General features: G+C 39.7%; 1 pseudogene; it reads left to right on the top strand.

The window, feature by feature from the left end:
• Positions 1–2,531: 2,531 nt before the first annotated feature.
• LOC145715449 (large ribosomal subunit protein eL13-like) lies at positions 2,532–25,002 on the top strand (annotated as a pseudogene).
• The last annotated feature ends 2,915 nt before the right edge of the window (positions 25,003–27,917 follow it).

Genomic DNA, 27,917 nt, shown 5'->3' with positions numbered 1-27,917 from the left:
ACACACAAAGAGATTATGTTTAACCTTGACAGATAAATCCCCTGAGTAACTGAGGCATGAGAACAAGGGTCTTATCTCTACCTCCTCACTCAATTAGAGAAGCCATTACGACCTAGAACACTGGCTCCCAAGTGTGTCCCTCCACCCGTAGCATCCACATCCCCTGTGAACTTGATAAAACGCAAATTCCTAGGTGCCAGCCCAGACTCTGAATCAGGATGATTCCCAGCAGTCTGTGGGCCTCCGGATACACACGAAAGTCTAACACTGACCTAGACCAAGTTGAAAGACCACACACCTTCACGAGGCATCCTTTGGGAAAATTTGCCCCAGAGGAATCAGAATGGCAAACTTCTCCGGCAGGCAGGCAGCTCACAGAAACCAACACAAAACAAACCATCTGATTCCGTTTGCATTATTAATACAGCAGAAATATTCTAGGGGTGGAGGTGCTTTCTGCATAAAGAGAAGAACTGAAAGAAAACGGTTCAGTCTCACGTTTGTGGCATATTTTTAAATTTTTTTTAAATTTTTTTATTTATTTTTGAGAGAGAGTACGTGCGGGAGGGGCAGAGAAAGAGAGACAGAGGGAGAGACAAAATCCGAAGCAGGCTCCAGGCTCTGAGCTGTCAGTACAGAGCCCGACTCAGGGCTCAAAATCACTAACCGTGAGATCATGACATGAGCCAAAGTTGGACACTCAACCGACTGAGCCACCCAGGCGTGTTTGTGGCATATTTTTAAAGAGAATATAAGCTTTGGACTCTGACAGGTCTCAGCTTAAATGTTGGCTCTACTCTTTACTGGTCAGATGACTAGCCTAGAAAGGAAACTGAACAACTCTTCATCTGTAAAATGGAGATAATAAACTTGTCCTCGTGGGATTATAGTGCAATTTTATGACCTATCCTATGTAAAGGTAAACCCAGCGTAAGAGCATCTATCTATTTGAACGGTAAAGTGGTAGGATAATTAACAGAAATTATTTTGGCTTTATTCTCCCTTTGTTTTTCCTTCCCCCTCTCTCCTGTCTTTTCTAGCCAAGGGCCACATCTGATGCTTTCTCGGTCTGGGATGGTGTGTGCAGAGCAGAATGCATAGCCTGTATAAGACAACTGCTATCATTGGGGAGGTTGTGTGAGGTGTCGTGGAGGAAAGGAGAGCAAGGGCAGGTCTTGAAAAGAAAGTCCAGGGGAAGATTTCCCACATCCTGGAAGGAGATCAGAGCCTGCAGGGCTCCTGTGAGAAGTGGGATCCATGCATTGTTCAAAGGTAGTGTGAGCAGAAGGTGGTGAGACCCAGGTTAATCGGGGAGGAAGGGCTCTGTATGACTCATAGGACTGGAAAGCAAACACAGGGGCTCCTGGACATGATGGAGATTCCTGGCCTAAAAACAAAGAAGCAAAACCTCCTGACCAGAAATGTACACCCAGAGTAAGAGAATGGGTGTCTTTAAAAGAAATTCCCCCAGTTGGCCAGTGATGGGCAGAAAATATGCAGTACTGCTGTGTAAGACCCCAGCCTTTGCAGCTGCAGTTAGCTGGCTCAGTTGGTTAAGCATTCAACTCAGGATTTCAGCTCAGGTTCATGGGTTCAAGCCGCACTTGGGGCTCTGCAATGACAGTGCAGTGTGGAGCCTGCTTAAGACTCTCTCTCCCTCTCTCTCTAGCGATCCTCCACTCACTCATGCTCCCTCTCTCTCAAAATAAATAAATAAACTTAAAAAAAAAATCTTGAAGACCCTGGGGACTTTGCACAACACAGGAAGGAGAGAGAGTCCTAAATCAAACTGAACTTCCTGTCTGCCCCACAAGAAGGCTTGGGGATGGATCATAGTTGGCTTAAAGCATTCTAAAAATGCGATGTTTCTTGTACCTACTATGTTTAGTATTAACAGCCACTTTACCTTCAAATTTACACAGATATTTTCTATTTGGCTAATGAAAGCAAAGTCACTGTCACATACAAAATGGGAAGGGCCAGCATCCCCCTTGCATCCTAAGAAAGGAGGGTGACAACGTGGGCCTTGACTGAAAACCTACAAAAAACTTACACATGTGGGTTTTAGTAAATGTAAGGTAGTGACTTTTCAAATCTCATTTGAGTCTACATTTGTAAAGCAAGATTCTGGGACTTAATCCTTCTTATAATTAAGTTATTTCTATTTTCTTATAAAATGATTTGTATAGAGGGGCACCTGGATGGCTCAGTGGTTAAGCATCCTTGATTTTGACTCAGGTTATGATCCCAGGGTTGTGGGATCAAGCTCCGTGTCTGGCTCCATGCTGAGCATGAATCCTGCTTAAGATTCACTCTTTCCCTCTGCCCCTCTCCCCTGCTCGCACTTGCTTTCTCTCTAAAATAAAAAACAAAAAATATGAACAAACAAATAAAAATTATTTGTATACAAAAGTGCTCATTGAACTAGGTCCTTACAGGATATATAAGTGTGACTACAAAGGCCATTATGAAATCAGTGGGCCCTTCCTTTTCCATGAGAGTCCCAGACCAATGGGGCTCAGGTAAGAAACATGTCCAACAACATCAGAAGTAGTCATAAGTTCTCTGAGCATATGCCTGATAAATCACAACATCCATATTATTGTGTAAAAGAGAAAATAGAAACATCCCAACATAAAAAGGGCATAGAATCTGACCTTCATGCTCAACCAGATGACATCGGTGGAATGGTGGTCAATATCCTTGGAAACATGGTAAAGCTCTAGAAACACAGGCTATTTGAACACGTTGGCCATTTGAAGTTCTTCAGGAATTGCTGAACTGTTTCAAATCTAAAATTACAATTTAGGAAAGTACAGTTCAGTACTGGCAAATTATAATTAAGTAAACTAGCCAATTCAATATAATTTCCTATTAGCTCACTCACATTTTGAGATATGTTATCTGAGGCAATTATGTTGTGACACTACATTTACATGCATTTTGAAATTCTTGGTGGTGACTAAAGGAACGACTCAGATCAATTCTGCTTTCTTAATCTCTGGGGCAAGCAAAATACTCGCTGTATATAAAAGGCATAATCTCTACCCTCCCATACGAGAGAAATTTTTTCTTCTATCCCATAGGCCTGTGAAGTTTTTTCCCTCTGAGATTTTGACAGCCCATTTAACCCAACAGGTCAAGGCATAGAGCAGATTATGACTGCCATGAGTGATATTTATTGTATCCTAGAGTTTGCCAGCCAATGAAAGGAGCCCAAACAAGGAGAAATGTATAAAAACATAAAGGGTTCATGGGGCACCTGGCTGGCTCAGTCAGTTAAGCGTTGGACTCTTGACTTCAGTTCGGGTCATGATCTAGTGATTGGTGAGTTCGAGCCCCACATCTGCACTGCCATCATGGAGCCTGCTTGGAATTCTCTCTCTTCCTCTCTCTCTGCCCCTCCCCCCACCTCTCTCTCTGTCTCTATCAAAATAAAGAAGTGAACTCTAAAAAAAGAAAAAAATTGAAAAGCAAAACAAGACATAAAAGGTTCAAAAGAGAAATCATAGCTTGTTACTTAAGAGTATGGGACTCTGGGGGTGCCTGGGTGTCTCAGTCAGTTGAGCATCCAACTCTTGATTTTGGCTCAGGTCAGGATCCCAGGAAAATGGAATGGAACCCCATGTCTGACTTCACACTGAGCGTGCAGCCTACTAAAGATTCTCCCTCTCTTCTTCCCTCTGCCTCTCTGTGTCTCTGAAATAAAAAAAAGAAAAAAGAAATAAATTAAATTAAAAAGAGTATGCGACTGTGGGGGCCAACTGCCTGCCTGGCTTCCAATCCTCCTCTGAGCTTCCTAGCTATGTAACTTTGGGCATGGTGCTCTGCCCCAACATGGATTCGTTTCCTTATCAGTAAATTAGCCATAATAACACTGTCTACTTCATGGGGGGCAGGGAGTGTGAAGTGAATTAACATTTGTAAAGTGCTAGAACAATACCTGCCCATCTAAACAGTGTGTGTATATACATATATATATGTATATATATGTATATATGTACATGTATATGTATATGTATATTATGTATGTATATGTATATATATGTATATGTATATATATGTATATGTATATATGTATGTATATGTATATTATATATGTATAATATATGTATATATATACATATATATGTATATACACACACATATATGTATGTATATATACATATACATATATATACAATAGGTATGGTATATAAGAAGGTAGGCTAGGGTATCTTCAAATCTTTGTTTCTTTCCCACTGATATATTTAGTTTATAAGAAAATGGGAGAACCTATCTAGTAAATGATATATTTATGTCAGGTCCAAGAGTTCATATTAAGTTATAACATTTGTGTAAAGATTTTAGTATGAGTAAGATTTCTCTAAACAAGATTTAACTGGTAGGTGGTGGTAGTTTGTTTCTACTCTTGGTATTTTCGAAGTCTGAAGTGGGATTATCTTTAACTTGCCTTGTTGGAAAACTCTAATAGGCCAAGTTTCTGAAATGAAAGTTTTATTCCAGATTTATTGACTGGCCACAAAGTTTTACATAAAAATGTCTAGGACTTTGGGGGGTGGGGAGTGATGTAAAACATAGTACCAGAAGCCAAATTAAGAAGAGAGCAGACCGAAAGTTAAAAACAACTTTTTTTATAGAAAAACAATTTTTTTTACTGTTTATTTCTTTTCGAGAGAGAGAGAGAGAGAGCATGAGCAGGGGAGGGGCAAGAGAAAGAGGGAAACACAGAATCTGAAGCAAGCTCCAGGCTCCGAGCTGTTAGCACAGAGCTCAACACAGGGCTCAAAACCACAAACCACAAGATCATGACTTGAGCTGAAGTGAGACGCTTAAGCGACTGAGCCATCCAGGCACCCCAAAAACAATTTTAAAGAATCCAATTCACCTAACACTTAGGATCTGCTGATATGCTAGAACTTTCACATTTGTTATCATTTTCTACATTATTTACTAACATCTGCATTTTATGTTTTAGAAAGGCTATAAAGAGTCAGAGAGGTAAAATGACCAAAGTTGATACATTGTTGAAACTTCTTTTGGAACCGAGTTTATGTGGTTTCAACCCAGGGTTCTTCCCATTCTGTCAAAGCTTCCAAGATAAATCATCCAATCTAAAGACAAGATGTGATTTAATAGTTCAAAGGAAAGGGGACCAAAGTGGATAAAAACAAGCAAAAAATTTCCCAGGAAGAGGCTGAAAAGTGGTTAGAATGTGGGGAGGAAGAGGGGAAGAGAAAGGCCACAATGGAAAGTTGAGTAGAAGCAAGGAGGCTTAGCCAGACTAACCAGCAAGGAGACAGGAATAGTGATAAAGATGATTCCATCATTACAATAGAGGGAAACAGGCAGCAAAGGTGACACCTGATGTTGGGAGCTCAGGAGCCTTTGTAACTACAAAGGTTTTTCAGCAAAGACGTGGGTATGTCACAGACATGTGTTTAACTGGGGCACCTGGGTGGCTCATTTGGTTGAGTGTCTGACTCTTGATTTTGGCTCACTTCATGACCCTAGGGTCATGGAATCCAGCCCCGAGTGGAGCCTGCTTAAGATTCTCTCTCTCTCTCTCTCTCTCTCTCTCTCTCTCTCTCCCTCTGCCCCTCTCCTAATGCATGTGCAAGCGTGCACTCTCACTCTCTCTCTAAAATGTAAAAAAAATTAAATTAAATTAAATAAAAACATGCATTTAACAACAGAATTAAAGAAAGGGAAGAAAGGTGGCCAGGAGAGCTGCTAGGAGACTGCCTAATTCAGGCAAGCTGTGATAGGTATCTGAGATTGTCTGATGGTTGTGGGATAAGAAGGACATAACATTACAGCAGTTGCCCTAAAGGCAAAATTTTAAGAACTTAATAATTATGAAGCATGAAGGAGAACAAGAAGTTAGACATGCCCTCAGGGCTTTGAGAACTTCAACAATGGGCATGCTGTTGGTAATCAAAGGAGGATTGAGCCAGGGAAGAAGAGAGGCACGCAGGTCTGGAAAAGACACAGGCAAAACCCTTGATTTGGAAGGAAATAAACATCACCAACAGGAGACGCTGAGAAACCAAACTGAGATTAATTCTAAGTTTGTTGAGCTCCACGTGATGCTGGGACACACCAATACCAATGTGCTGTGCAAACTCACCCAGTAGGACGAAAACTCGGATAAGCAGTCAGGATGAAAATATCAATGTGAGAGTTATCAACACAAAGAAAACCGTAGAAAGGGAGCTACCGGATAAAGTATCCTAAATGACCACTGAGATGTTCTACCTCATTCCTGAGCCACCAAAAGGAGTTTCAGCTGGTGCATCTCGTGTTCTTCTATGTCTCAGTGAACGCTACAAAATGTTCAACATCTGACTTCTGGGGAGCAGGCAGGATGTGAGGGGCATTCTCATTATCTATGCATTTGCTTTTCGTTTTTTATGAAGAGTAGCCTCTATTTCACTGTTGAAACCCCTGAAAAAGGAACACATGAGAGAATTTAAATGTGCTAAGAAATTTGAAATGCTAAAAATGGCACTTTAGCATTGGCTGTGTAAGAATTTCAATGTTCCTGCCAGCTCAGATACAGGCAATTTTATCTTTAATTACCAAAATAAATGTAATTTAAAATTTTTCTTGCATACCTAAAGTCAGAAAATAAAGTGCTCTTTTAAGTATAATAAAATGCCTTGATCTTAATTGGACAAATTATAGTCCCACTAAACCTTCAACGTTGGAGGAGGGCAGCAAATAGATCTAGTCCAACTCACTTGGACGACAGACCAGGAGGTATGTTCTAAGCCACTGTTGGATGACAGCTGGGCTACATGATTACTTATACATACATCTTGTCAACAGTCCTCAAACATCACCCAAGAACCTTATTCAGTCTGCAAAGTGACCAGATTCGGTATCTTAGATTGTCATAGACCGCAGCAGTGTCCAATTCTAACATTAACCTAACTTAGGACAAAAACCAAGTCTTGGAAAATTCTGTTTCATTGGAAAAGTTTGCTATAGAAAATGCAGATCTGTTCTCTGAAGTCCACAGGAGAATCATCAGAGGTAGTCAGAGCAACTGAACTACAGGGAATTGTGTTCCCCTTTCCCTCACATCTGGTATGGATTTATCATAATGAAAAAAAAAAAAAGAAATCATTTAAATTAGGCATGTGGATTTGTGCCTTGACCTTGTTAAGTGAAAAGTAGGTGTTACCCCCATGAATTTCTATGAAATTGGTAGTAAATGTGTAAAAGTCAAGCCCCCCTACAGCAGATTAAGAAGCCATGTGTTTGAAAGGATAGAAACACCAAATGCTAGTACGTTCATGCATGGAATATATAGATACAAGTTCGGTAATATAGTACAGATTTGAACTTGGTTCTTCATTTTTTTTTTTTTTTTGATATAGCAAAAATATGTGGAAAAGGTAGAAGATAAGTGAGGGTAAAATTAAAGGAATACTTCACCAGATTGCCTAGTTCTAGATGACCACGAAGACCAGACATTATAAATATGAATGTAGCATAAAGGAGATGAGATTAAGAACAAATGCTTTTCTTAAGAAGGGTTTGCCATGAAATTTGAGAAATTCTGTGATTATTTTTTTATCCTAGGAAAGAGTACTTTATGTCACTCGAGCTTTAAAAGTTAAAATTAAACTGCTGGACTTTTAAAATAGAGTTTCTTGGGGCACCTGGGAGGCTCAGTCAGTTCAGCATCCTGGATTTCAGCTCAGGTCATGATCTCGTGGTTCATGAGTTCTGTCCTCAAGTCAGGCTCTGTGCTGACAGTGCCAAGCCTGCTTGGGATTCTCTCTCTCCCTGTCTCTCTCTGCCCCTCCCCGACTCATTCGCTCTCTCTCTCAAAAATAAATAGACTTAAAAACAATTTTAATAGAGTTTTTTTTATCACTTTCTTTAGCTCAGTAATTTCAGATTTTTCTCCCTTCCCACTTTTGGCCAACCCAGCCCTTTATTCCTATGTTGGATGGGGGCTTTGTGTGATAATAGAGAGTAGCCAGAATGAATGTCTCTGACCTCCACTCCCAGATTGTTTTATGCAGAAAAGCCGCATGAATATTGCCTTCGCCTTCTTCAGCATTTTTTTTTTTCCTCCTTGAAGTTTACAGGTTCACAGCCAGGGCCTGGCTCTTATTACAGGTTTTAAAATGAAGTCTATACAGTGAAAAGGACTCTGTTTTTATTTCTTTGGAATTATTGGCTTTCAAAGCCTTTGAATTCCCTGCAGATAATTACTGTTTTGGCCCATGATTTCTCTGATATTTGATGCCTCTGAGAGGAATAAATTACCTATCTAACAAGGAGGGTTAATTGGTGGTTGTGAGCCAGTGTATGTGCCCTTTGTATTATTTTGTAAGGGCCCCGCAAACTCTGACCATCTGAAACATCTGATTGTTTTAAACCATCTCCTCCAGTACAACTTGTGGTTTGGATTCTTGACTACTGGAAACTAAAAGAAGTAGGAAAGCGTTGTAGCAGCTTCGTGTGTTTTCAACGTTAAGCGTTCTTTTGTTTTTTTGTGACATTTGTACCCCCTCAAGGTGATTACGTTTCTTTCCAGTATTCCGAATAAGAACTATGTAAACCTAAGATACCTGTGCCTAGATCCGATCTCATAAAACCTCCCAGAGTTCAAACTTAGAGCTGCAGTTCCCATAAAATTCACTCTATAAGCAGTCAGACTCCCTTAGCCATTTCACAGATTCATCTCTGAGAAACTAGGCTTTTTTTGTGGTAGTATTTGTCTTATTAAACCCATGAAACTAAAAATGCCTCATTGAAGTAAAACATTAGCACCAACTTTCACAGCAAATTGTTTTGTGTGAATGAAAGCTTTTTAAGAGTGTAACTCGGCAAAATTACCCAAAAGTAGTTTAGCAAATGCCACAAAACATAACATCTGCGTATTAAAAATGCATTCTGTATGCTGCAGAAAAATCGCAGTACTGAAGCAATTTTCTAATATTTACATATTTATAACAAGTGCCTGTCATGCGAAGGCTAAGCTCACCTACCATACTTTCATGTTATGTAAAATGAAAAATGTCTCATGCTTGGGTGTTCTAATAACCATGATATTATTTTAACAATTACACTATTTAATACCGTGGATTAGTCCCTCTGATAGTGCTATTAGCTGTCACTATACTCGATAATAGGTGGCTTCATCTTTGTTATGACATGATCTTTCCTACTGTTTGTTGACCTTTCAATACAAGGGGGAGGGGACGCTCCCAGCCCCCCAAACCTTTAAGCGGCTACTGTAAAGCTGTAGTTTAATTCTCAGCTGGAATGTTTAGAAACCCTCAGTGCTAAATACCTCAGTGGACTGCTTAAACACCAACAACAGCCTTATGGGGCCTTAGTCGACCTTAAACACATCTTTTTTTGTTGAGAATATTGCATTCTGCCACAATTCTGTGGGCTAACCCTGGGCTCACATTAAATATACCAGCCTCATTGAAGCTTACTGAATTGAGTTGAGTTGTTCTTTGTTTTATTCTCTCTCGGCTTCACCCCCAACTGGGACTGGGCAGCCTTTCTTCCAGTGGAGCGTGCTTTAAAGTAACCCAAAGAATAGAAGGAGGGGGGGAGGGGGGAGAGAAACCAAAAGGTGCAGCTAAGGCCCATAATTAGTCTTGATCCTCCAAGTCTAAAATATTTTAACGCCAGGTTTCTGATTGCAGTATGGGCAAAGTGGATTTGGGAATGCAGGAAAGTAATTAGGTCTGTGCATTGAAGTGTGGAGAGCATTTAAAAGTGAATGGGTGGTTACTACATTCTTGGCAGGCTGTTTTTTATCTTTTCATGCTCTGCTGTTGTTAGAGGTGATGGGTTTATTGCAATTTTTGCACTCTGGAGGTGGCCGTGTTTTTCTTAACCTAGCCTCTTGCTCTCTATCTCAAAAACGAATCCTCATGGTGCGAGGAAGAATGAGGGAAATTTTTAAAAAATAAAAACAAGGCACATTGGCCAGATATTATGCAGTGAAGCAGAATAAGTTGGGAATGAACCTCAACATTGCAACAGGTCACTTAGAGAGATTCCGGGTTTAATTAATGACTCACTGAGCACAGGACCAACTGGAGACAATGGTCACCCCAAGGAGAAGGAAAACAGAACATATTATTCTCTAACCATGTTCCCAGCACCATCCAAACTATCTGGGGAGAAGCTGACATCATTATGCCACGCTGAGCCCTGGTAGAGAAGATACAGACCATAAATGTCTGAAGAGTCAAAATGCATATTTTTGATTACTTCAATCTATAGAAATGCTGCAATTCGCTCAGATCACATGTCCCTTCAGCCTAGGTCTTCATGTCTGCCAGTCAAGTAAATCATCAGTGCTAGCTTGAAAGTCATAGGAAATGTATGTGTTAAAAAAAAAAAAAAAAAAAAAATAGCTGGGGCGTTCAGGGCGGTGGGGGGGGAAGCTAAAGTAAGAATTAATATAATTTAAATGGACTCCTTTTAATTTCCAAAAAAAGTTTTGTTTTAGCTTGTAGTGAATGATACAAGAAGAGAAGCCTTGTTTCTCTTGCAAAACAGACCTATACATGAAAAAAAAAAAAAATTGCATGAGGCAACTTGGTCCTTCCAAAAGCATTTAGTGATATCTGCTGAATTCAAAAAGGCAAAATCAGATCTAACTAATGGAGAACCAAATGAAATAACCCAAAGGTCAGTTTGGGTTTTTGTTGTGGTTGTTCTGATTCGAGGGTTGGGAGCTTTTCTGTTTGCTATCTGTTTTCACTTTAGAAACATGATGTGGAAGGGTTCGCATGGATGACTGGCCCAGTATAATTATGTCTTTGGGCAACTACTTCAACACACTCAAACTTTAGACAAATGAGTTCTTACTATGAAACACTTTTTAACTGTTGTATTCAGTGTCTTAATTAAGTGCTATTCTACCATGACCTAGTCTTCTGTAGGAGAAGTATATTTCCTTAGCCACATATGGCTTTTAGCTCATTGGATTCATCTCCATGTGTAGTGAACAAGAATGAGCACTTTGCTGTCCGACGTATTATCACTTTTGCCATGGTAGACTCAAAGAGGTTCTCTCCGCTCAGGTTTTCCCACGAAAAGATTTGTACAGCACTGACATTGCTTAGCAACCTTGTTTTAGGTCTTCTAGAAGATACAAATAAAACATATGATCTGATGCCATTATAAATGAGATTTACATCTTCATCACAGCCTGTTTATAACAGAGAAAACTTGGAAACGGCATAAATGTCTAGCAACGAGGAATCAGTTAAATAAACAATGATACATCCATACAATGAAATGCTACCCAACCATCAGGAATGATGCTGGGGAAGCATATTTAATGACCAGAGAAGATTTTAGTAAATCTTCAAATACTGTATATGGAATCTAAGTTTAAAAGGCAGGTTTAGAAGGCAATATTCATAGTATAACCCTATGTGCATGTGTGTATAAAATAGGTAGTAAATTGTCACAAATTTTAACATATAATCCTGTTTAAAAAGAAAAAAGTAAGCCCATTTTTAGGAACGAGAAAAATACACCCAAATGTTAATATAGGTTCCCCCTGAGTAGTGGAATTCAGGGTGATTTTGTTTTCTTCTCTCTGCTTATCGGTATTTTCTAAAGTTTATTTAATAAATTTATAATGGGACAAGATAGTTTTGTAACAAAGAAACGATTTGTAAAAGTCATTTAAAAAAAATAGTTTACCAAACTATGGTTTTTAATTCTCCATGCAGACTTTCTAAAACACTGTTTATGATCTGTCGCTCTGAATACAAGAGGCAAACATGAAAGTAAAATTTCTGTCCTCACCCACATCCCATATTTATTGTGGTACCTGAACATAAGCTTCATTACCCACAGCATTTACTGAAGACCTCTCTCCAGGTGCCTAACAGGCGGGAAGAGATACCAGCACTCCACAATTAAACTGTATTTCACATTTAGAGAAGCCCAAGTAGGAAATGTGTATCCCTCCCCCATCTTTCTTACATGAGGCAATGACCGATGGCTGTTCAACCTCATTCTGACCAAGCTCTACCCAGAACACGCTCTGCAGGCTTGTGCGGGCAGGCTGGGGTCATCCTCCTCCCTGACCCTCCCTGAGTCCAGAAAGCAAGGTCCACATTAGAACTCAGCTGCTTGTGTTGAGGAAACATTCCTTCCTGGATTGCCTGAGATATTCCTCGTTATGCAAATGGGAAATAAGCACTAGCATATCCAGGTCAGATGCATAATGTATATAAATAATTGCTGGGGGAAATCTGTGACTCAGTGAGCTCATCTAAAGACAGAAGCTTAAGAAGTTTGTGTCCAGCATAGATGCTGTCATGCTGGGAGCCCATGGGAAAATCACTTAAACTCTCTGTGTTTCATCTTGAAATAGAGACGATAGGAATGTTGACCCAGGCCCCAGGGAATAGCAAAAGATTGTGAAGCACTTCAAAAATTCTTGTATCAAAGTAATCGGTGCTATTTAGGGAAAAGGTCATGAAATAATCAAAGACCTCCTGAAACCTCAATGACAACAATGTGATTGGACAAACTGTAATCTAGGCATAGTTGGAAAGGCATAACTAAACTCACGGAACCCCAAATTTACAGACATACCTAAAACATTTGCCATAGTTAATTTAGGGATTTTATGATCTTTTTCGCAGCAGTCTCATAATTCTCCTGAAGCTGAACATACCAATCAGATGTTTGTGCAGATTCTCTGGCTTCACGTGGTTTCGAAGAGAATCCCACCCGGAAATGAGTTGCTGAGAAAGTTCTTGAAAGCATCACTTACTACAAACCAAATTGTATTCAGCAGGTAGAAATTAACACGTGGGCTAGACACAACCTAGGATCACAGAAACACACATGGAAGCCACAAGAGGCTGGAATATAGTGCTGTCCTATAATTATGTGGCTTTTCTGCAATAGTCACTGTGAGCTTCTGTGGCTTCCATTAGGAATCCCACTAAGAGTAACTGGCAGCAGGATGTGTCTGGTCTCCCGCCCAGCTCCGTCTGCCATTCCTGGGCACTACACCCGCCTACCATCTCTGATTTGAGACCAGACAGTGCTCAAGTTTTAGTGTGTCATGGTATTTTCTAGATGGTTTACCAAACTATATACATGGTCAAAGAAATAGGGCTCATGCGGATTTGATATCTCCCACTATTTGGGTCATGGACTCAATCACCATCTCTTGGTCTGGGGTATGCCCACATAAAAAAGACAGGAGAGGAAATTCTTGAAAAATCAGAATGGGAACAGGAGTTAACTTCATGCCTCCTGGAATTTCTAGCCTTAAACAAAATGATGCAAAACAAAACAAAAGAATGACCCCTTCCTGGATGTCTGATGCTCTGTGTTGCATTATTTAATCATCGTTTCTACCTAGGGTAGTGGTTTCTGATTTAGAATCAAAGACCTGGGTTCAAAACCCAACTCCACTTCATAGCTAAGTGGCCTAGAGTAAATAATGTAATATTTTCTTACCTCAGTCTCCTCATCCATAAAGTGGGAGTGATAATTAACTACTGCCTAGTGTTGTAAAAGAGTTTGACAGGAGGCATGCAAGTATTTAACAGAACGTCTGACATATAGTAATTATTCAATTAATGTTAACTGCATTGTTAGCAATACTGTTGCAGCTATATCAGTAGCTAGTTTCTTTATTTAGTAACAAAGAATACTGGTACTCGGAAGATTAAGTGGCTGACAAGCCAGGATTCCATCCCAGGAAATCTGACCGCAAGATGCAGGCTGTTTGTATTCCTCTTCACTGTTTCTCTCTTTGGGAAACAAAGTCAGGGCAGTTCAGAAGGATACGCTCAAAAACCTGTTAAGGTAGTCTAACCACCCACATGCAAGGATCTCAAAACATGAGTCGAAGCATGTCGAAATATGTTCTTTTATCCTCAGCGACATTATTATGGCCTCTCTTGTGGTGAGCCCTGTGTTTGTCTCAATCCCACAGTAATCATGCTGGCCGGGATACTGATCTCAAATGAATTTCTCAGCACCAAGGGCAGAAGAGAGAGCAAAAGTGATCTTTTTTTTTTTTTTTTTTTTTTTTCTCTCTCCTTCTTTCTCTCTTTCTTTCAGTGGAAAATCCATGACCTCCATGACCCTCAACCCAAAACCATAGCCCAAGGCTTGGTATAGCTAAGGGTGGAGGGGTGTGGAGAGGGCAGATAATGTTAGAGAAAGACAAACTAGGAGCAGAAACAAAGGCCAGTAAACAGAGTGAAAGAAGCTTAGAAAGGGGGAGGGAGGAGGGGGGCCTGGAAGCAAAGAACAAGGCTCAGAAAAAGGACTTGGAGAAAGACTGAATAAATTGTTTGCTTGTGCTGTTTAGCAAAATCAGCTAAACTTGGCTTTCAAAAAGTTTCACACAAAATCATTTTCACTGATTATTTTTTGGCACAGAAATTTTGTAAAATTTGGAAATTCACAAAGTGACACAATTTGCTAAAAATGCCATTCAACACAATTTGATGTAAACTACAGAAATGTTATTATAATTCATTAGGAAAACTTAAAAATGTGATAGTGTCCTGAAAACTTGGATGGTTGCCACAAGAATCACTGGCAGCTAAAAACCAGCATAAGAACCAAAATGCTCAGTCTATCTATTCACAGGCAAATGTCATGTGTCTTTTATGTGGTTAGCTTCACTCTAATATCCTGGAGATACTTTGTAGCCATTTTTAGTCTTTCATTTTATTTTTTCTCAAGAGTCAAATCCTATAGCCCTTACACTTGTAGGCAATTCTGTACAGCATCCGTATGACCCATATATCAGCAAGGAAGCCATGCTCACTACTGCAACTGAGTTCTGAAGGGGTGAGTTTGGATTCTACTGCCCTGTTGTTAGAACTGTGTGTTTTCTAAGTAGGATAAAAGTGGTTGGCTTCCTGACAGAATCCGGTGCTACTGATATAATTCTGGCAGGCAAAAATACAACAAAGAAAATCCCAAATGAGCATCAGGTAGATTAGATCGAAGGCTATTGCCTCCTTTAGGGAAAGGATTTTGTCTTGACCATGTAAGCAGTGACCCTAGCAGAGAGGAAACGCTCAGTAAGTTACAGGAAAGAAGGATGGAAGGAGAATAGGGGGGAAAGAGGGAGAAGGGAAAAAGGGAAGAAAGGAAGATTCAAGTTCTAATACACAGTAAAATGAACTTGGACAAATTGCTAACTTTTCAAAACCTGTTTCCTTGTATATAAATGAGAATAACACCCACCTCCAATATTGTATATAGTCGGGGCTTTATGGCTTACCACAGGTTTTCACCTACATTATCTATTAAATCATCATATTATTTCTATTGTTATTCCTATCATCACTGGATATGCCTATAAAATAATGCAAAACAATTTATCTTTCCTCAAAACTCCCAATCACTCCTCTGATAATTCTCCCAGTCCTACCCATGCTTTAAAGCCCTATGTCCTCCCTCCTGCCAGAGGAGCTCCTTAAAAATCCTATTTTCTAGAAGTCCCTCAGGCTTCTTCCAGACCCAGACAAAATATATCAATGTAATATGCCCAATCTTTAGTCATCTGCTTCACACTTGATACTCTGATACATACATACCAAGGTGACTGAAACTATATTAGTTACTGGCATCCATTGCCACACATCCTGAATTACAAGCTCTGAAAGAATAAAACTACATTTCCCAGGCTCCCTTGCAGCTGGAGTTCCAGGTACACTCTGGATTTGGCCAAAAATGATGTACTTGTGACAAATCTGAAACACAGGAGAGGCTATTATTCTGTGACAGTTGCACTTGACAGGCAAGCTCTGACAGTCATGCATGCGGGCAATGGCCAGGGTCCGCTTCCTCCTCACTGGCTATCAGTGTCTTGGGTGAGAGGCCAACCAGAGCAAAAGCAGCAGGTAGCCTGGGTGACACCCCTTTCCCAATAATTGCAGCAGCAGTGGGGCAACCAGAAACCAGACAGCAAGGGCAGCCCCTTAATTCCATTGTTCCAGGCCTTCCCAATGGCTTTATGAATTCATAATCCCCTGTATTAAATTCCCTTCTGCTTAAAACACCCAGAGCAGTGTCTCTTTTCTGCACTGAAGTCTGATTGATAGAGCAGTTTAATGATTAACACAAGTTACACCCACGGAGCCCATCCTCCCTACTCCCAAATCCCTGTGCTCATAACTAATTACACATTGTTCCTGCTGTGTTTTAATTCTTTATTTACATGTTTATATTTATGTCTTTTACTCTATTGTATTTCTTTATTTGCATGTACAATTTCGCCACCCTTGTTACCAAATTGGGACCTTTGGGAGTAAGGTTCCAGTGTCCCAGTCATTTTTCTAGTGCCAATGGCAACTCAATAAACTCTATGAACCTCTTTTGGATAATATGCTTGCACTCCTCTGCCTACAGGAAGGGTTGATACATGACGAACATGCATGGTAGCATTTATGCTCTAAGAAAAAGAAAGGGGGCCTTTTAAAAAATCTACATACACACACTATCTCTGTATTTATCTATTTATCTACCTGTCTATCTTCATCCATGGCTGTGTGTGCAGGCAAAATGACAGGAGTACTAATGTAATTATCCACATTACTCAGTTCTCAAAAAACTCTTAAGGAAAAAGACAAAGAGCAAAGTAGGAAACAATATTTGCAGTTGATTGTATTTGCAAGGAACTAAACTCTAATCTACAAAGAAACCATAGAATAATAATTTTAAAAAGCCCTATTAAAAAAGTGAGTAATAGTTCACAGCAAAGGAAATACAAATGACTCAGGAACATATGAAACGATGCTCAAATCACTCCCACATAGAAAAAATGCAAATTAAAACTACATCAAGATACCATATTTCACTATCAGGTTGGTAAAAATCCAAAAATTTGACAACCCTTAGGGTTGGCAAGATATAGAGAAATGGGAGCAGTGATTCATTGCTGGTGGGAGTGTAAATAGGTATAATCATTCTGGAAGGCAATTTGGCAATATTTATTGAAATTACAAATGCATGTACTCTTTGACTCAGCAGTTCCAATTCTAGGAGTTTATGCTACAGATATATTCACACATGGGCAAAATCATGAATGTGCACGGTTATTTACTGCAGCAGTTCCTATAATAGCAGAAGATTGGAACAATCTAAAAGTTTGTCAATAGAGAGCTGTTTAAATAAATCATGGCACATCCAAATAATGGGATACTGTTCAGCCATAATAAATTTTTTTTTTCCAAGAACAGAGATGCTCCATAGTACTAATATGTAAAGACATGTAAGACATACTGAGTGAGGGGGAAAATACCAAAGTGTGCACAGTAAGCTACATTTTTTTCAGTAGGGAAAGGAATAGGTGTTGACATTCGCTTATAGAAGCATTTTTTAAAATTCTGAAAGTCTACACAAGAAGCTAATAACGGAAGTTATTTATCTTGGTGTAAAGGTGGAAACCACCAGATGGGGGACTGAGGAGAAGAAAACCTTAGGCTCACATTCACTCTTGTAAAATTCTTAAACTATCCAAATCTATTACTTGTTTTAAATATTAAGTAAATATTAAAATACAACTACTATTAAGCAACAGGAGAGTATTCCAGGGCTATTTGTCTGATTTGGTCAATTCCTGGCATCTGAAGGCACAACCCTTTCTTCACTAGAAGTTTGTAGGTCAGGAAAGACAGTCAGTGAAGTTTTAAAAGTAATTGCTTATTAAGCACTATTTTAAATATATATATATGTATGTACATACATATATATATGTATATTGGAAATACATTGACATCATAGTGGTTAGAGTAGGGAAAAACACTAGAAAATATTTTCCTACCTACAAGCATTCCCATGTTAATTTTATATTTGTTTAGGGTTAATAAGCTGCTTTTTCAAAATGCAAACATGGGGTACATTTCCTGCAAGTATCTTGAAGCTCAGCATGTATTATTTCATCTGATAGTCTGTTCAAGAATAAGCTGTATCTGCTGAAGGATGGGTGTTTCCAACTGGGGGAAAGAGAAGGGTTGGGGAGAATATCCAAACCTGTAGAAAGGGAAGGACTGTATGAAAGTAGCAATGGACAGACAGCCCAGCTGCCAGAGGAGAACGGACAGGGCGGGACTTTCAGAGAGAATGGGTAAAGAAAAGGAGGTGAGAGGATAACTAATCAGAAGCCTGCTTCACATCTGCCCGGAAACTTGTTGGTGGCAACTACTTGAGTTCCACAGATAATGACCTCTCTTGCGGTCTCTCACACACAGATCCTACTTTGCCAATGCTTGAGATTATTGAAGAACATTTGCTTCTTGATCCCACAGAGACTTAGTGTCCATTCAGTCTCATGGGTTTCTCTTTCTCTGTCTGTCTTCCTTTCCTCTCCATTTCCCTTCCCCTTTCCCTTCCTCTCTTTCCATATAAAAATCTGTGCATACTTGATATATGCACCTTGATGAATTTGAAGATAAGTATACACCTGTTAAGCCATTACCACAATCTATGCCATAACCTTATCCATCACTTCCAGAAGTTTCCTCCTTACCGTCTTTAATGTACGTATGTGTGTGAGTGTGTGTGTGCAATAAGAACAATTAACATAGGATCTACTCTCTTAGCAAATCTTTACACATATAGAACAGTACTGTTAACTCTATGAACTATGCGGTACAGTAGATCTCTAGGACTTATTCACCTCATAACTAAACTTGGTCTTTTTTGACCAACACCTCAACATTTCTTCCTCCCCCAGCCTCTGGCAACCACCAAACTACTCTTTGCTTCTGAGTTTGGCTATTTTTTTTTTAACGTTTTATTTAGTTAGTTATTTTTGAGAGACAGAGAGAGATAGAACCTGAGCGGGGGAGGGGCAGAGACAGAGGGAGACACAGAATCCAAAGCAGGCTCCAGGCTCTGAGCTGTCAGCACAGAGACTGACACGCGGCTTGAACCTGTGAACCACGAGATCATGACCTGAGCCGAAGTTGGACGCCCAACCGACTGAGCCACCCAGGTGCCACTGGCTATTGTAAATTCCTCACTTATCTAAGTGGGTTCATAGTCTTCTAATATATACTGCATTTCGTAAGAAGACCCAGTGCTTAAGAATCGTTTTGTGAATTCTCTCTCTCTCTCTCTCATTCTCTCTCCATTTGCCCCTCTCTCCCTCTCTCTCTCCCTCTCATTCTCAAATAAAAAAAATAAGAATTGTTTTGTGTGTGTGCTTTTTCTAACTCTAAAGTAAAATAGAGAGCTATTTAAAGAGTAGAGAATTAGGTAAGATTTTATGAAAATATGTGTTTTGGATTAGGTTTGTTATCACATAAGATGTACATATATCATTTCTGAACCAGCTGCTTCACTTGAAAGCCCAGTTTCCAACTGTTCAATACTCTCACTATTAGAAATTGCTTACATTGTGACATCTGCTAAATAAAACCAATGATAGTAAATAAAATGAGTAAAATCAACTATAATGCTATCATCTTATGAATAATATATCTTTCCATTATATTATGAAAAGGCCATTGTGCCTACGTTATCCAAACCCACAGTCATGAGGGATTAGACTTTTATTTAAATGCTTTAGGAATAACCTGTCAGTTGGGGTGCCTGGGTGGCTCAGTCGGTTGAGCATCCGACTTCTGCTCAGGTCATGATCTCATGGTTTATGAGTTCGGGCCCCACGTCGGGCTCTGTGCTGACAGCTCGGGGCCTGCAGCCTGCTTTGAATTCTGTGTCTCCCTCTCTTTCTCTGCCCCTCCCCTGCTCATACTCTGCCTCTCTCTGTCTCTCAAAAATAAATAAATGTTTAAAAAAATTTTTTTTAAAAGAATAACTTGTCAGCTCTGGTGAACAGCACAGATTCCTCTATATCACTCCAGCAGGTAGGTATTTTGCCTGGTAGTAAAGAACACATGGTGCTGGCAGGGTTGAGGTTGCCAAAGTTCTCCATGTCTGTTTCAGCACAAATTTTACCATAACTTTAAAGTGTTTCTTGTTATAGAAACTCTGTAGTGCACGTCCTGTGCACATAGAAATACTTTTCCTACTGTTAAGGTGATATGATGCAGTCATGTTGGAAATGTATTTATGTTCATTCATGTCAGATTCCCATAACAGTCTTGTTCCACAAATATACAGGTGCAGGGTGGCTGGTTGGCTGCCTGGCTGAGAAAGAGAAGGTGTGTGACAGAGGGCCCTGATGCATAGCATCCTAACATGTTAGAGAAGGAAGGGACGCAGAGATTATAGGGACCTAGCCCAATTTTTGCCAATGAGGAAATTCAGTTAATAATATTATTTACAAATGCTATTTATATTCTAAACACTTTCTTTAATCAAATCACCCAGCAAAGCAGAGCCTGTTAAAAAATATATTACTACTACTAATAATAATTATTATTATTGTAGAATTATAGAATTATAGAATGGTTGCTATAGGGAAGAAACAAAGAAAAGAAATGGGTATTCTGGGGATTCCCAGGTGGCTCAGTTGGTTAAGTGTCCGACTCTAGAATTCAGCTCGAGTCATGATCTCACGGGTTGGTGAGTTCAAGCCTCACATCAGGCTCTGCACTAACAGTGTGGAGCCTGCTTGGGATTCTCTCTCTCTCCCTCTCTCTACCCCTCCCACTGTCTCTCTCTCTTTCCCTCTCTCTCTCTCTCTCTCTCTCTCAAATTAAATAAATAAATAAACTTAAAAAAAAGAAATGGGTATTCTGTAAGGGAAGAATAAGCATTTTGACAACTGGGAGATATCCATCACTTTGTGAATTTGGGAGTGGGCAGGCTTCACTCCCAGGAACAGAAACAACCATGGGACAACCTTTGCATTGTTTTGTGGAGGCAGGCAATGAACAGTCAAGGAAGCCTTGCAGCTGAGGTTATTTGGTCCCACTTGGGCGAGGATTTTCACTCAGGGATATGGACATTAATCCCCTCTGTGGACCCACCCACAGTGTTTGTTCCACACCCTTCAGCCTTCAGCCAGGCTGCCTTGTCTTTACCACATTCCAGGCAGGATGGTCATGATGAAGGATGGCTTCACTGCTGCTTCTTGAACAGAAGCGTGTGAATGAGAATCCCCAACTTAGGTTCTCAAGGCAATAACTACCTTCCTAGCAAGATTCTTTAAAAAATGAGAAGATTTTTTAGAAAGAATGTCTTCTAGCATATAATGTTGCCAAATAATTAACATATATGAAAACCAGCCTATCAATGAGGGGTTTTAATAGATCTGAATATATTGTTTGGCACTCCAAACCTGAATACTGCAATAATAATCTTTATTTCATGACATCTAATGAATTTCCTTTTTCCTTGACATACTATGACAACATAGTAACTTTATAACTACTTTTTATCTTTCGGGGCTCATGTATGGTAAAGAACAAATCACTCAGCCTACATCACAACTTATTGTAAGGAACAAAGTGATCCTATTTTCCAGGCTGGACACTGCCTCTGACTTGCCAAATGTTACTGGGCAAATATCTCATTTCTCTGAACCTTAAATTTCTAAAGTATAAAATGAGAGGTTAGGCTACATTATCTCTAATGCCTTCTGTAGTTTAAAGACTCTGATGCACTTTGGAGCCAATTCTATAAACATTTTATAAAATTATCGCTGTGATTACTATTTTCATTATTTCAAGTTGAAATCTGAATCCTAGTTGTAGGGATCATACTCAAACATTTCAATTTGGCAGTGTTCAGCTAGCCTTTAGCGGTTTATCTGGATGGGCACACATGATGGTTAAGATGTCTAAGGAAGTACACAAAGAATTCTGTGGTTGACTTTGATAAGACAAAATGCTTTCTGCAGGGTGCTATTCGGATGAACACACCAGGACACTCAGCCAAACTCATCTGAACTATCCAAACCCCTTGATTCTGCAAACTGGGTTGCAGATCTTTCGAGAACAGGCTTTCTTACAAGATTGCTGGCACTTTCTCTTCCAATCCCAGCCAGAAAAACAGTAAGAACAGCCTTTCTCATATCATTTTGGCATTTCTGGTCTTGGCCCAGGCTGGAAAATTGAAGTGTAAAAGCACTTAACTGAACATTTCAGAAGGTAAAGAAATGTTCAATTCAAGTTTAGCTCTCAAATGGACAAGTGGTTCTTCTTTTATTCACCTCATCAGAACCCTAGATGGCAAAGAAATACCATGATTTTCTCTCTGCTTTTAAAGGTATCTACTCTAAGTTCCATGTTAGAAGCAAATAAAGCCCTTTTATGTGCCTCTGTGAAGGGCTATTGCTTATGTGTTAGAATGTTGATTGGTACTCTCAATTCAATTATGTCTATATCAAGCTTTGAGTGAATAAATTTTTGAAGAGTTTTCATTAGAAAAAAATGACTAATGTTTTCAAATAAAGTATATACAACTTACTAAAGTTAACTTAAGGATGAATATACATACACAACTTATGAATAATATACACTTGCTTTGAAGTATTCCTTGTCACTGCCATATTAGCAGAGCCCTTGGTCAGATTGGTGCCATTTCTGCCTTGATTCTAATTTTTGTTTTCCTCTATTCTCATTCTGTTCTCTGCCACACACATGAGCAACCCTCACAAGCTCAACTCCAGTAATGGCCCACACCATGCAGTGACAGGCTAGGAATTTCATTTTGCAGAGATCATATGCTAATTTTGGTCATTTTTGTCTCCAATACTAAAATTCCTCCAATCACTACCTTCAGCCTATATCCATGAGCTGATCCTACATCTGATTATTACTTTTGCTATTTATTAATTTTTAAGTTAATATGACTCTGCTATGTCAACTAGAAAACACTTGCTTCAAAATTTCTAAGACAGGAGGAAAGTCCCTGACTTTGGGATAGGCAATAATTTCTCCAGTGAACACAAAAATCAATAATCGTAAAAGAAAAAAGTGAATAAACTAGACTTCATCAAAATACAAAATCTTCAAAAGACACCATTGAGAAAATGAGAAGGCAAGCCACAAGACTGGGAGAAAAAACATTTACAAAACAAATATCTGACAAAATACTTGTATCCAGAATATGCAAATAATTCTTACAGCTAATAATAAGACAGATAACCCAATTAAAGATAGACAAAAAATTTGGATAGACGCTTCACAAAATGATACATATGAGTGGCCAAAAAGCATGTGAAAATGTCTTCCACATCTTTAGTCATCAGGGAAATGCAAATTAAAACCACAGTGAAAAACTACTACATTCCCACCAGAATGGCTAAAATTTTAAAAACCAACAATACCAAGTGCTGGTGCAATGTGGAGGAACTGGAACTCTTATATATTGCTGATGGGAATGCAAAGTGGTATCTCTTTGGAAAATAGTCTGACAGTTTCTCACAAGGTTAAACATGTACCTACAACCCAGCAATGGCACTCTTAGGTAGTTAGCCGGGAGGGATGAAAGCATATGCCTGTGCAAACAATTGTACTTGATTGTTCATGGCTGCTTTACTAATGATGGCCAAAAAAACTGGAAGAAAAAATTCAAATGTCCTTCAATAAATAAGTGTATGAGCCAATTGTGGTATATTTGTACAACGAAACACTGCCCAGCAATAAAATAAATAAATAAATAGAAAGGAATAAACTATTGATATATAGATTTCATGAATGAATCTCGAAAACACCTTGCTGATTAAGAGAAGCCAGAACAAAGATAACAAACAAAGAGACAAACAAACAAAACTAGATAATGTAAAATTTCATTCATACGAAATTCCAGAGGAGAGAAAACTCACCTATAGGAATAGAAAAAAAAAAAAAATCAGACTTTCCTAAAGCAGGAACGGTAGGGAAGGGGGATAGGGAGGAGGCAAGAAGAGAGGGAGACAGGAGTGTGCAGCAGGGAGCCTAACTGACTTTTGGAAACTTGGGGAGTGATGGAAAAGCTCTATATCTTGATTTTGGTCATGGCTTACAGGTGTATATATTTATCAAAACTCAACAAACTCTACACATAAAATGCATGCATTTATACTATGTCAATTATGCTTCAGTAAAGTTGATTTAAAAGAGCACTGTGAACAAACCCAAAAGCCTAACCACAACTAAGTTTCAAAAGGTTTTATGGATCTCCCCACTTCCCACAGGAATAGAAAAACTTCCAATATGTGTGGTACAGAAAATATTTTCTTCCTGTTACTTAAAAGGCCTTTACCACATGATTGTTTCCTATTAGATATCTCTCTCAGATACTGCATGAGCTAAAGTTTAAAACTATACGTTCTTCCTTGCTGCAGTTACGTGTGAATTACATATGTTATGAGGTATAGTTACTTAAACAACCTAATAGCTTTGATCCTTAATTTCCTCATTCATAAAATGGGAACAGATCATCTCAGAACACTTTGTGGCACCAGTTCTTTCCTGCTGGCTGTTCTCCCTTGGAAGAGGCCCATAGGCAGTAGCCACAGCACCCAGCCGGAATGGCACTATCCCACTTCCGTGAGGAGTGGCAGTGATGTATGGCCACATGGTTCAACCAGTAGGCACAGAAGATCCGCAGCCTCAAGGCCTGGCAAGCCAAGGCATACCACACCACCATCTGAACCCTCTAGCCCATTAATAGTTGCCCCACAATGAGGTATCACACCAAAGTGCGAGCTGGCAGGGGCTTCAGCCTGGAAGAGCTATGAGTGGCTGCCATTCACAAGAAGGTGCCACCGACCATTGGGATAACAGCAGTGGATCCAAGAAGGTGGAAAAAGCCCATGCAGTCCCTGCAAGCCAATGGGCAGTGGCCCATCCTCTCTCCCAGAAAACCACTGGCCTCCAAGAAGGCAGACAGCTCAGCTGAGCTCAAATTGGCGACCTAGCTGACAGGACCGCTCATGCCCATTCAGAATGTCTATAAGAAGGAGAAAGCCAGAGTCATAGAGAGGAGGAGAACTGCAAGGGGTTTGCCAGCCTTCGCAACGCCCACGCCAATCCCCAGCCCTTTAGCATCTGGGCAAAAGGGGCCAAGGAAATTGCAGAACAGGATGTTCACAAGTACAGCTTGTGATAAAAAGAAAAAAAAAGTGGTAATAATAATATTTAACTTGTATGATCAATATCCTTTGAACACTATGCTAAGCACAAAGAAGTTTATTAACGAATTTAATAATTGTCATGATAGTGGCGTCTGGGTGGCTCAGTCAGTTAAGAGTCTGACTTCGGCTCAGGTCACGATCTCACAGCTTGTGGGTTCGAGCCCCACAGCTTGTGGGTTCAGCCTCGAGCTGACAACTCAGAGCCTGGAGCCTGCTTTGGATTCCATGTCTCCCTCTCTCTCTCTCTGCCCCTCCCCCGCTCACACTCTGCCTCTCTCTCTCTCTCTCTCTCAAAAAATAAGCATTAAAAATAATAATAATAATAGTCATGATTGATACTTATACTACTAAATTTCAAGAACCCAAACTGCTTCCTCAAGGGCTTCCTTCTGAGCAATGATCACATTAAAAAGGCAAGTAAATCCCAATAACGTGTAGTTTATATGTATGCTGACCTCAGTCATTCTCAGAAGCCTGTATAACAGGTCTGCAGTTCTCAACATGTATCTCAACACATATTCCCAGTCATATCGTTTTACACAGACTGCAAATTATTTTCTTTGCGATCTCATCATTTATTGCTTCACAAACTTTTCTCCAGATTTCTTCCAAAATAAAGCCAGCTAGACCATTGTTTTCCACATTTTATTTGGAGTTGTGATAGAAATACACATAACATAAAATTTGCCATCTGTATTAGTTTTCTAGGGCTGCCATAACAAATACCACAGACTGGATGGCTTAAATAACAGAAATTTTCATTTATCACAATTGTGGAGGTTAGGAAGTCCAAGATTAAGGTGTCAGTAGATTTGATTTCTCCTGAGGCCTCTCTTCTTTGCTTGCATATGGCCACTTTCTGTTTCCTCACATGGTTTCTGTTCTATATGCACACATCTCTGGAATGTCTCTGTGTCCAAATTTCTTCTTCTAAGGATACGAATCAGGATGGATTGGGCCTACCCTAAGGGTTTTGTTTTAACTTAATCACCTCTTTAAAGGCCCTATCTCCAAATATGGTCACATTCTGAGATACTGGGAAACTAGGGTTCAACACATGAGGTTGGGGGGCAAGGGGACACAATTCAGCCCATAATACCATTTTAACCATTACTGACTGCAGACTTCAGTAGAGTTAAGTCAATTCACAGTGTTGTGCAACCCATCTCCAGAATGCTTTTCATCTTTGAAGCCTAAAATTTTATATCCATCATACAAAAACTCCTCATTCCCCCCTTTTCTCAGTCCCTGGCAACTACCATTCTACTTTCTGTCTGTGTGAATTTGACTATTCTAGGTACTTCATTTAAGTAGAAACATATAGTATTGTCTTTTGACAACTGGATAATTTCACTTAGCGTAATGTCCTCCAGGTTCATCCATGTTGTAGCTTGTGTCAGAATCTCTTCCTTTTTATGGCTGAATAATATTCCATTCTATGTATATATCACATTTTATTTACTCCTTTATTAGTCAGTGGTCACCTGGGTTGTTTCCACCTCAGCTATTGTGAATAATACCGCATTAATATGGGTGGACCGCTATCTCTTTAAGATCCTGCTTTCAATTCCTTTGGGTATATACCTAGAAGTGGAATATCTGGATCGTATGGAAATTCTATCTTTAAGTTTTTGAGGACCCACCATATGTTTTCCATAATGGTGGCACCATTTTACATTCCCGCCAATAGAGCACAGGCACCACCAATTTTTTCCAATTCCTTCCTAATCATTCTTCTTTTCTGTTTGCTTGGTTTTTGTCTTGGGTTTTCTTTTTTGCAGTAATTATCCTAATGGATGCTTGATTTGCAGTCCCCCTAATAACTAATGATGTTGAGCACCTTTTCATGTGCTTGTTGGCCATTTGCATATCTTCTTTGGAGAAATGCTTCTTTGAGTCCTTTGCCCTTTCTGAATCAGGCTAAATATTCTGTTTTGTTTTGTTTTAATTTTATTTATTTTGAGATACATTGTGAGTGGGGGGAGAGGCAGAGAGAGAGAGAGAATCCAAGCAGGCTCTGCACCATCAGCATAGAGCCCAGTGCACGGTTCCACCCCATGAACCGTGACATCATGACCTGAGCTGAAATCAAGAGTCAGATGTTTAACGAACTGAGCCACCCAGGTGCACCTAAATATTCTTTTTACTGTGACCAACAGTAAGAAATAAATGTCAGCCAGTGTGAATTTATGTGTGTGAGCACACAAGTGCAGACACACACACACCCTTGCTGCATTAGATTCATCCTAATATTTTCTATGCTGTTTCTCTTTTAAAATGCTGGTCACCATCCACTAAACTGTTTTTACAACTTACTAATGGATTGCAACCTAAAACTTGAAAAACAGCTAGACTCTACATTTCTCCACCTCTAAATAGTTCTTTCTTTTGCATGTAGTGTGCTGAATATCTTCTCTCTGTCCTGCATGTGTATCCTTCACTCTTCTCCAACCAATTGTGTTCCCTACGGGGCTGACCTTCGTGAACCACAACAGTGGACTCCTGTGACTTCCGACTTCCTGTTGGATTTGGCCAATAGAAGTACCTCTAGGAGAACAGGAGGAAAGAAATTTGGAGCATATATTACCCTGGCTCCCCGCCCCCCTCCCCCCGGCCCCCGCCACTCCTCATAGTTAGCCTGTCTGGGTTTAAATAACTGTTACTTATTTCTGTTGTCTTTAGGCCTCATGAAGATGACAAACCCCACTGTGAATAGCTCCCAATCCATCACTACCCCTTTTGGGTCCCCAAACCTGGTCCATACCTTCATAAATAATCTCTTTCTTAAATTCTCCTCAAATTCTCCTGTTGAAGTGTGCCGTTCCTTTCTTGCCAGGGCCCTCACTGCTTAAATATAGTTGTTCATATACTATCCTCTCTGCTTTTC

The sequence above is a fragment of the Panthera onca genome, chromosome A1, assembly GCF_046562875.1.
Source record: "Panthera onca isolate mPanOnc1 chromosome A1, mPanOnc1 haplotype 2, whole genome shotgun sequence".
Classification (NCBI taxonomy): Eukaryota; Metazoa; Chordata; class Mammalia; order Carnivora; family Felidae; genus Panthera; species Panthera onca.
This window is presented reverse-complemented; position numbering and strand designations above follow the sequence as displayed.